Source organism: Serinus canaria, chromosome 4, assembly GCF_022539315.1.
Source record: "Serinus canaria isolate serCan28SL12 chromosome 4, serCan2020, whole genome shotgun sequence".
Classification (NCBI taxonomy): domain Eukaryota; kingdom Metazoa; phylum Chordata; class Aves; order Passeriformes; family Fringillidae; genus Serinus; species Serinus canaria.
This window is the reverse complement of record NC_066317.1, coordinates 57,831,795-57,841,846: the sequence shown is the minus strand read 5'-3', so window position 1 is coordinate 57,841,846 and position 10,052 is coordinate 57,831,795. Positions and strand designations below refer to the sequence as shown.

The 10,052-nt window shown below is 36.8% G+C and overlaps 1 long non-coding RNA gene across 1 annotated transcript in view; it reads left to right on the top strand.

Moving 5' to 3' along the window:
- Window positions 1-1,029: 1,029 nt before the first annotated feature.
- Window positions 1,030-10,052, top strand: part of LOC127059487 (uncharacterized) — a 94,380-nt gene continuing 85,357 nt past the window's right edge. The window contains exons 1-2 of the long non-coding RNA XR_007777399.1: window positions 1,030-1,337; window positions 8,958-9,100. This is a non-coding gene — a long non-coding RNA (uncharacterized LOC127059487). The remainder of the gene's footprint in view (window positions 1,338-8,957; window positions 9,101-10,052) is intronic.

Here is a 10,052-nt window from a genome sequence, read left to right as displayed (position 1 = left end):
GTTTTACTCAATTGCAATCCCTTACATTTCCATTTCTGGGGTAGTGCCATGCCTTCTTCCAGACATTTCTAAATCTTTTGTCCAGGCATACTTTAAACTGGATAATTCCATTTTGTCTCTCACTTCCTATGTGCCCATCAAGTGCAGCCGTTCTGTAATGAGGTTTGAAATTACATACATGGGAACTGTGTCCTTCAAGGGATGAATTTGAAATTCACAGTTATCTCAGGAAAACTTCGAGCACAGCAAGGGTCACATCTGACACCTTCAAGAACCTGCCACATCCCTGCCTCACTGTGAGCCTGTGATGTGATTTATTTGATTAACCTAACCAAGAGAGAACACCATTGAGAGAAGAGGTTTCTCTTATATTGTGAACAGGCTGAATTGAACCTAAAATATCCAACAATTATTTGAGAAATTGGAACAATCTCAGCCATGCTAATGTCTGTGCATGTTTAGTCACTAGCTTTAAACGGGGCCTGGTTTTCACCCAATGTCTGCCAAAGACCTTTTAAACTAACATTGCATTTGTCCCATGCAGTGCTGCGACGAGCGTGCCTGTCCCATACAGATCCTGGGAAAGACATACTGTGATATTTCATCTGATTTCCCACAGAAAAAACAATTTTCCCTGAATCCATATGGTTAGCAAAATACATTGTTAGCAGAATTACTTATACTGTGGCTGTGATAACACATGCTACAAGTTGTCATTTGTAATCATCACTGTTTCAACTGACTGTCTGCTCCTCGCTCATCTGTTGAAAGAGGGTAAGGAAAAAAATTCCTTACTGTTGTGCTTTAACCTCAAAAGGACAAGGTGATACCATCAAGCAATTACAGTAGTTTGACTTCTTTTCTACTGCAAGCAATTTTTTAAAAGTTTAAAACTAACTAATACATGAGTGAGAAAAAAATCCATGAAGAATTATAAAACAGCAAAATAATTGAAAACCAATATCTTTTCAAGGAATGTGGAGAGGTGACATTTATCTACAAATTAATAAATTCCAAAATTAGTACTACATGATGAATCTTTAATAACTAATAAGAGCTTTGTCCTGAATAGATATTTTGATGTATTGCCTTAAGAAAAGGGAGGTTAGAAGTGAAAGAAATGGTTATTCACTGCTAGCATCTGCTCTCCTTTTACACATCCCTTCCTGTTTGTGGAACAGCTCCTCTCTCCTGCTGCTCCATCACAGTCCATCAGAAGACATTCTCTTTTGGAAGAGCTAGACAGTGTTTACCTGCCACAGCAGATGGAAGCATCACCACCTGAGGACAAGCACTACAACTGTGTCCCTTTCTTTTTCTGGTCACGGATAACAAAGGTAATGGGGGCTGCAGGATGTGGCACAGGGACTATGTGATATTGGGTACCCTCCCATAGACAAGTCAGTCTTTAAATGCACACAGGTATATCTATTCATATAACAGACATAAAGTAGGCCATTTCACCTAAATAAAATTATGGAAAGATTAAGTATTATATAATAAACATACGTAAAAATATTTCTTTTCTGTGTTGTTTACTAGTTTGCAGATAATTCCAAATCCAATTCATATCTTAGCTCTTTTATATCCTGCAGTGTAAACATATTTATCAAAATAAATGCATTTATGCTGCAAGGCCATGTTTATAGCAGTGTATAACTTTGCTAAATTTAATGTGTTTGGGCACACATTTGTCATGTTGAATGTCTGACTTGGGAAATAATTTTTTTAATGGTTTGGCCGTTTCTAAAAATGAAGTTAAGGAAAAATATTGTTGTTTCTTCTTTACATTTGACAAAAATATCTCTGGAATTTCTTCATAATTTGGAATGCTGTAAATCATGTTAACTATTCAGGATATTTGCTATGGTAGTAGACAGATGTGTTTACAGTTTTTGAAAATTCATCTTGCTTTTACTGGTTTCCAAGATTCTAAAGAGTTTGGTTTCTAACATGCCAAGAACAGTACAGGACAACAAGAGTACACTGGGGTGTTTTGAATAGTCCCCTTGGACTGAGCACACTTTAGGCTCATATAACTGCTGCATGGTGACTGGATAGGATGTGTGGCATCCCTAGAGCAGAGCAGATTTTTTAAATTGTTCTGTCTCAAAAACAGCTCTACAATACTGTGAAAACAACACAGTCTGTAGAGGAAAATAATAATTCCCATTCAGTGCATTTGGGATCAGCAGGACTCAGCTACCCAATGATGAACACCAAAAGAGAAGGGCAGAGTTTGACCACTGCTGTACAAACAAGCACAACCCATGTGAGGAGGCCCCAGCATTTCTGTGCTTTTTGTGTGAGGCATATCTTTTAGAAGATCAGTCTTTGATCATGTCACTCAACACTGTATCTTAAAGTGTGTGAATAAGTTAGCAAAATGCTCAAATTGCCTTTTGTTGCACTGCTTTGCTGTACAGCCTTACTTTTACAGCCTTACAGCAGTGATTTTTTTTACCATTGTTTCTGTATAAGTGTAATGTAAATAGCACAATGTTCCATTTTTGATACATTGAAATATTACATGCCACCATTTTTAATTTGCATGAGTCATCATTTCTCAGGAAAAGCAAAGAATATTTTTTTTTTCTGATAACAGATTTATATCTGTTTCCTTTATATTTAGGTCTTTATCAGTTTCCCAGAGTTTTCTCTGTAGTTCTGAAAGCCTTTATGATAGAGAAAAAAAAATCCTTTTGTTACATAAGAAGAAAGAAACTTTTTCAGAGATAAGAACGGATAAATCTTCAGGTTATTTATGTTGATAAACACTGCACAAGTACTTTGCAGCTGAAAGTTGAAATAAAACCTCTGAAAATTGGACGATGGTGGGTGGGAAGACAGCTCTGCACAGCTTTGCAAGTGCTTATATTCCTGTAAATGAAAGCAATTGGGTGTTTCAGAGCTTGGTGAGAAGACTGAAATTTTAATATTTGATCCCTCGAGTGCCAAGGTTGACTTGTTTCCACAGGCAATCCAGACTCTTCCACTGACTTTAGTGGGGTTGCTCCATGTTGAAAAAGGCACTGACTGCAGCCTGGGTTACACACTCAGGACAAGGCAGGCTCCTTGTCTTTGTAGGAAAATGTGCAAAAACACCCAAATCTTTGAGGCCAAGTGTGAATGTGGCAGCATTGAATGAAAATTTTTCAGTCTTCTTCCATTGTCCTATGATAGTCCCATTTATTTTTTGTATCCATAGACTGAAGCAGGAGATGGAGTAGCTTCTTGTGCCTGAATCAGATTCTGCCTCTGTCTCCCACACTGGCTGTAGGAAATTCAATACACAGAAATGCTGTGGGTCTGCATACTTTATAATTTTACATACTTTTTTTCCCAGTAACAGAGGTAAGAAAAAAACACATCTGCCACAAGAACAACCCAAAATCTGTCACAAGACTTTTCAAATACAGGCTTTGTGGACCCTTCATGCTGTTTTTTTGTAATACATATCTGTATGCACATAATAATATACCATATGACATACAATTGATCTATGCTAACTGCTACAGAAAAGTAGGCATATTTTAAGGTGTGGACTTAGTACAGCATCCAGGCCAAACCATAATAAATGAAAAGTAGAACTGCAGTAATACCATAGCAGTGCCTCAGGGACTCATTGGCATGGATGGACCTAGATGTAAATTACTCCAACAGTTAATTTACAGAGCACTGTAAATAGGATGATTAAGCACAGGCCATGCTTTTGAAATTAGTGTGCAGATAAAATCGTTGTAACAGTGTATTTGAGAAGCTATGAATGCTTTTTTTTAGGGGGGAAAAAACCCCATGACCTGTACTTCTCTGAACTGAAGTTGCTTGGCTTCAGATTTCTGTTTAATCAGTTAAAGATGAAAGTTAAAAATCACAAAGAGCCAATTGCAACTGCATCTTTGTCTTCTGTCTCCCTCTGACCATTGTGGTCATCTTTATAAACAACTCTTACTGTCTCTGTAGGAAAGATTGTTGTGAGCCTGTGAGCCTCTGGATGAGTTATCTGAGAGTCACTAATTTGAGACTTGAGCTGTTCCATGTTATAATTCAATGGAATAAGGCAAAATTAATCACCTCCCAGTATCCTTTGTTCTATTCTCTGTTCCACCAGAGTAAAAAAATGCAAGCAGGAAATTTAACAAATACATATGCTGCACTTTTAATAATATTGAAAAGCATGTTCACACAGATAGTTCTTCTTATGATGCATTGTTCTGATGGATTCAGATTTGCACATCAGCAACATTTGTACAGAATAAATTCTCTTTCTTCTATTAATTTCATTGAAGGAGGAGAGTTAAACATACTTGGGATGTGTTTCCCTGAATCTGAGCTAAAAGTGGATAATACCAAATCTATTGTTCTCTGTGAGTAAAGCCAGGTAAATAAGTAATAATTGTGGTTTTATTCATGCTTAAAGAATTCAGGTGAAGAAGGAAGTTATGCCTTAGGAAAAAGCAGAGAAATTTCCAAAGCACTATACTGGCAAAGTGGATGAGTGATTGGAGAAATAAATATTAATAGCTACTTTTGGAAAGTATTGAGAATCACTTTTCAGGGTCAAAATCTGCTGCAACTTTTTTTTAGATCATCAGATTACTGGAGTCATGCCAGTAATTCAGGAATATGGCCAGCTAAAAATCACATGGCACTCAGGTGTTGACACTTGGTACAAGGAAATGGCTGTGCTAGGCAGGCTGTGCTGGCAGTTAGAGTGGAAAGATGCAAATGTGCCTTTCAGCCACAGGGAGGGCTGCAGATATTAAATGTAACACACTTTCTCTTACAAGAAGTCTTACAAAGAGATGGGATCCACTGTTCTAGGTGCTGTGGGAAGGCAGAGCTGAAAGTAAAATGGGGCTCTCAGTGAAATAAGGCTGTACAGACTGAGCAGGTAATGATGCAGAGCTGGCCATAGGGTGGCTGCATTCTCTTCTCTTGCTGGTAGTAAATTTAGGATTTGTGTTAATCAGGATAAAAGGTACTGAACAAAGCACAAGTTCTGGTTTCTCCTAGTTTAGTGCAAATCTGCAATAACTTGGTCACCATTTAAAGTGTTTGGCTCAGGAGTGTTTCTGAAGGGCTGGTTAGGGCATGCACATGCATTCTGATCTCATTCCAGCCACAAGCAGGGATGTGTGGTGAATCTGTTTCCCTAGAAAGGAAATCTGTATGTATATGCCAGAAAGGACAATGGTTCACTCCCAGTCAGCTCCTAATCTGGACAGCTGGGGATAAGAACCTCACAGCACTTTGGAACATCTAATGATGTCTAGCATCACCAAGGACTCTGTTTCTATCAGTGTCTATTAGGACACTGTGAGGTCAACAGTTTACTGAGATCATTCTGAGGATTTAAATAGCAAGATTGGTTTGATTGCAAGAGTTCTTGTGAAATTTCCTCTCTGTAAAACCATTTTACTATTCTTTGACTTAACCACCAGAGCCTTAGGTTCAGCCTCTATTGTATGAATTTTACAGAAAAATGTGCTACATGGTAGAGTTGAAATAGAGGGGTAAAAACCCCCCAAAATCCCACGTGATCCTCATCTTGGTTTAAGTAAATCCCATCTGATCCAAGTAAATGAAGAGTTCTCTGAATGTGGGCTGTTTTACCACAGCTAAAAATTTGGATTTAAGCAGCTTTTAATAATGACAAACTTAGAGTGCTTTCTCACAATAATTTTTTTGTCCTCCCTCAGATACCAGCTTTTGACAAAACTGTGCATTTTCTTAGACTTTTCATTTTTTGTCTATTGCATTTTTCTTGTCATGGTTCACTGCACTGTCATACCTCCCACACTGTGTTAAACTGATGAATTAGATTGTGTTTCACCTTCTTGTTCTTTTCCTTTTAAGTGGTCGCTTCCGATGCTTTCTGGTCATGGCTCCTGCCTTTGAGACACCCACTTCTGCTGTATATTTTGATTTTGGCTTACTTTGCAGTTCCTTCACTGGACACTCTTGCTTTTCAAGTAGGGCAAGCATGACACCCACAACAGGTTACAACAATGTCCTGACTTTGGTTGTGAGTTGGCTTTGTACCAACAGACATGGATCACATCACCCACTGCCAGTGGAAGCTGAGCAATATTTGAGTTTTTAACTCTTGTACCTGGAAATTGATCAAGGAGAGTTAAACAAGTTTCTCTCCATGACTCTGATCTGAATTTGTAATTGTTTATATCCAAAACTCTAATGCCTTAATTAAACTTAGACTAAATTATTCTATCTTTTGTAGGCTTGCTGTTTCATGAGCTTGGCTGCTGTTTACCCAGTATGTCACCCAGCTTCTGCTTCATGTTAATTACAAGTGCTTTTCCTAGGTTGGCTTCTGTCTGCAAGGCTGCAATGTCCCTGAAACTTTGAATTTATTTTGTCTTCCTGACCTCACTGGCTGTGTTTGGGGATTTTTGTTCTTCCTCTATCATATATTCAACCAAAACCTCAGTATATACTTTCTGCTGACTTCATCAGCTCATACTATTATAGCATGTTAAACATTTTCAAGTTTCTAGATTTTATAACATTTCCCAAATTATTAAATCAACTGAGTCTAAGTATTTGCTTCTCAGTATTTTTACATCTCTAAGAGACATAGTTTGGGCAATACTAAGGTATTTTACTACCAATAAAGTTATTTTTTATCCTAATATTTACAGTAAAACTTTAAATAGTAATGCAAACAGTTGGGCCCTATTATTTCATTTTCATAGATAAGATGTAAAGAATATCGTAACTAGAGATCTCTCTTTATATTTTACTTTTTTATGAGAAAAAAAATCTACAATAATATCAGTCCAAACTTAAAATAAACACCCAGTAATTGTTTCTAGTAGAGGTCTCCATCTCTGGCTATCCACACTTCTGTTGCTTTCATCCAAAACCACTCACTACTTTTGTGTAAATATTGTCTTCCTGGAAACATAAATTTCTACATGTATATGCATAAATATTGATATAAACACTGTTCTAAAAGAACATTTGTACAGTAAGTACTTGAATAGAAGCAAAAGCAAAGGGTGCTTGAGAAGAAGAGTTGTTATATTTATTCTTTTAATCGATTTTATGCATTTATTCGCTGATATTCGTCTACTTTTGATAAATCTGAAAGTTTTCTAAGAATTAAATGTGTCCAGTCAGTCACTGTTCCTATGGTTCAGCTTGCTATTTCTGTCACCTCTTGAAGTTGGCCTTTGTAATAGGATCATCCTTACTGTTGGTCTTTTTTCTCCTTTCAAAAAGAGAAACAAAAATAATTCACTCTGGCTTGTCAAAAGCTTGGAAGCACTGATTGAAACTTCTTACAAAGTACTTCACCACTTGGTATGAGGAGGAATTACAAAATAGCTTTGGATGTTTTTCTGCATTGTTGCATTTTATCTGAAAGGAACTGTCTTGGTGTTCTGTGCAGTCTTTGAGGGAACAAAAATTATTGACTTGAATTGAGCTTTCAGCCATATGAAATAATTTACCTAGTGAAGAACTAAAATGATCTTCCATAGTCTAGCAGATGGCTATAGCTGCACTACACATGCAGCAAAAAGATATCTTAATTCAATATTTTGTGTTTTAATGTATTTTGTCAAGCACAGGTCTGTTTTTTGAAAAAAATATATTGGTGCCTTTTATTAGTAGATGCTCCACTCAGGTAAGGGGAGAAACCTCTGAATGAAAGGTCAAAGAGCAGATAAATTTAAAATGAGTCAGTTTAGACACAGATGTTTAGCTGGCCAGTTCTAAGCATTGGTGCCTTGTTTGTGCCCTCACTGCCCATCTCAGCAACAGGGGTGGTGACTTTTGTGCCTCTTTCTGAGCTGTCCAGTCCATCTGAGTGTGTGACTTCTGTTCACTGTCTGCCTTTTGGTGCTAAAAAAATCTACCTTTTAGGTGCAGAAGTGTTTTGTTGGATCTCCTCTAATACTTGTTTTAACTGGAGACTCTTTAGGTTGGTGTCATTAAATGTAAAAATCTTATTGATTTGTTGCTGCCATAACTGTAGGAACTATCAGAGACTTTTGAGCATTCACTGAAAAAGTCAGGAATGAACAAAGTTACTTAAGTGCTGGGGTCAAAAAAAAAAAAAAAAAAGGGAAGATGGTATGGAAGAGGAGAAGAGAAAGTTTGCAGTCAGAAACTTTAAAGCATTGAGGTTAAGTTTGTCATTCAATGGAAGGGTTGTATAATATTAGATTTAGGTTAAGAAAGATCTTTCTTTGTTTGCCTCAGGTGAAAACAAACCAAGAACACCCTAGAATACAAATACATTCTTTTTCTTACATAACATGAAATATTTTAGAAATAGGAAATCCATTAAAGCAGTTGTGTTTTGAATTCTACAATGAATGGAACAAAATCACAGCACCGTAAGACAAAGGAATGGAAAGCTGAGGTTTGATAAGCTGCTAAGGGAAACACAAATTTTTTAATTTTCTGTCCACATTATATATAAGCTTTCAGATGCTTCACAATTTTCTTGCTGTAATTAAAACTCACTAATATTTTTGTAGGAAGTTATCTAGCAGAACTGAGAGGACTGGAAAGGATTGGAAAGGCTTTTTTACCATTTATGAGAAATGGGAGGTGTTAGTTAATGCAAAATCAACACTTATTTGAGGCATTTAAAAATAACGTGAAAAAACCAATTTATATTCACTCTATCAATTAGTTGATTTAATTTAATTTAAATAATGTCTAGTGATCTTTTTTCCAATGTAATTAGATCTGCAGGATAATAATTGCATTATTGTGATTAGTCCAAATTTAAAAAAAATAGGATAAACAAATACCATTGCTAGGAAAATACCTTGATTTAGTTTCCTTGCTTTTCACAGGTTTGAGGTTTTCCCAGGGGTGCTGTGTTTGAGAGTTTAAAAGCCTTTTCAAGTTGTTCTGGAACGGTGAAAACTCTGAATCCCTTAGCCCTGGAGTGATGTTCACTCGTATCTTCACTCCAGGTGATGATGAGATGGAGACCTGCACAAGCCCTTCTGCAAACTTTTTGTTTTGTGGTTTCTGTGGAAGGAAAGTCAGGTGTCTGCTTCACGTGTACCCTCCAACAGGTGGCTGACCTGAAGTTTTAAAAGAGCAGGAGTCTGAGGTAGGTGGTTCTCCATACAGATACTCTAAAAAATTCCACTGTGCCCCACAGAACTGACAGCCCATCAGCTTTTAGATATTGCTTGTATAGAAGGAAACTCCAGCATGTAACCCAAATCCAACAATTAGGTTTAAAAATTGAGACCTCTTCATGTTATACAATTTGTTTACATCAAATATAGGGGTTTTGTTTGTATGACTTGTATTTTGTGTCATTATTAACAGTCTTCCTCAGCAACTGGTTTATAATTATTCACCTTGAAAGTGTGCCTTTATTTTCAAAAACCTACATATAAATGTGTATTTTTAGATGGAAACCACAATCAAAACATTCTTTGCTGATACCTTATCAGCATTTTAATGATGCGTTATTATTTTCTTAGCCAGAAATAATAATGCTAACATCCTGAAAATGAAATTGCTTTTGCCAGTAGCTCAGGAAATGAAGGGAAAAGAGCTTTGTTGTCTGTATGTTCTCATGGGCTGGAAAGATCCTATCGTGATAGGCTATGATAAAAATCTGGAACACAGTTGGCACAATTTTATAGAACTGCAGTCAGAAAGCAGATAACTGTGGAACTGAATAGAGGTAAAACAAATCAGCTGTATTTGAGAGAGTGAGTTTTTTACTGCTGCTAGATTAACTTGTTAAAGCAGTGTGTTCCCTATTATGCTTGACACTTGGTTCAGCTGGAGAACAAGTGATGTGAACCAGGGTTCAACAAGCAATGAACTTGAGTTGCATCTGCTTGTGTTGAACTTGAGTTGCACAACTGCATCTGCTTTTCCTGTGCAGGCAGAGATGGCTAAAATTTCTCTCATCACATCTGTACATACACACACTGATACAAACACACACACACTTCTCCCTCTATCTCTGTGCATATGTAAAAGTTCTTTTCCCACTTCAGAACCTTTTCACAATTTTTTAAAGTTCTTATAAGTGTGTATTT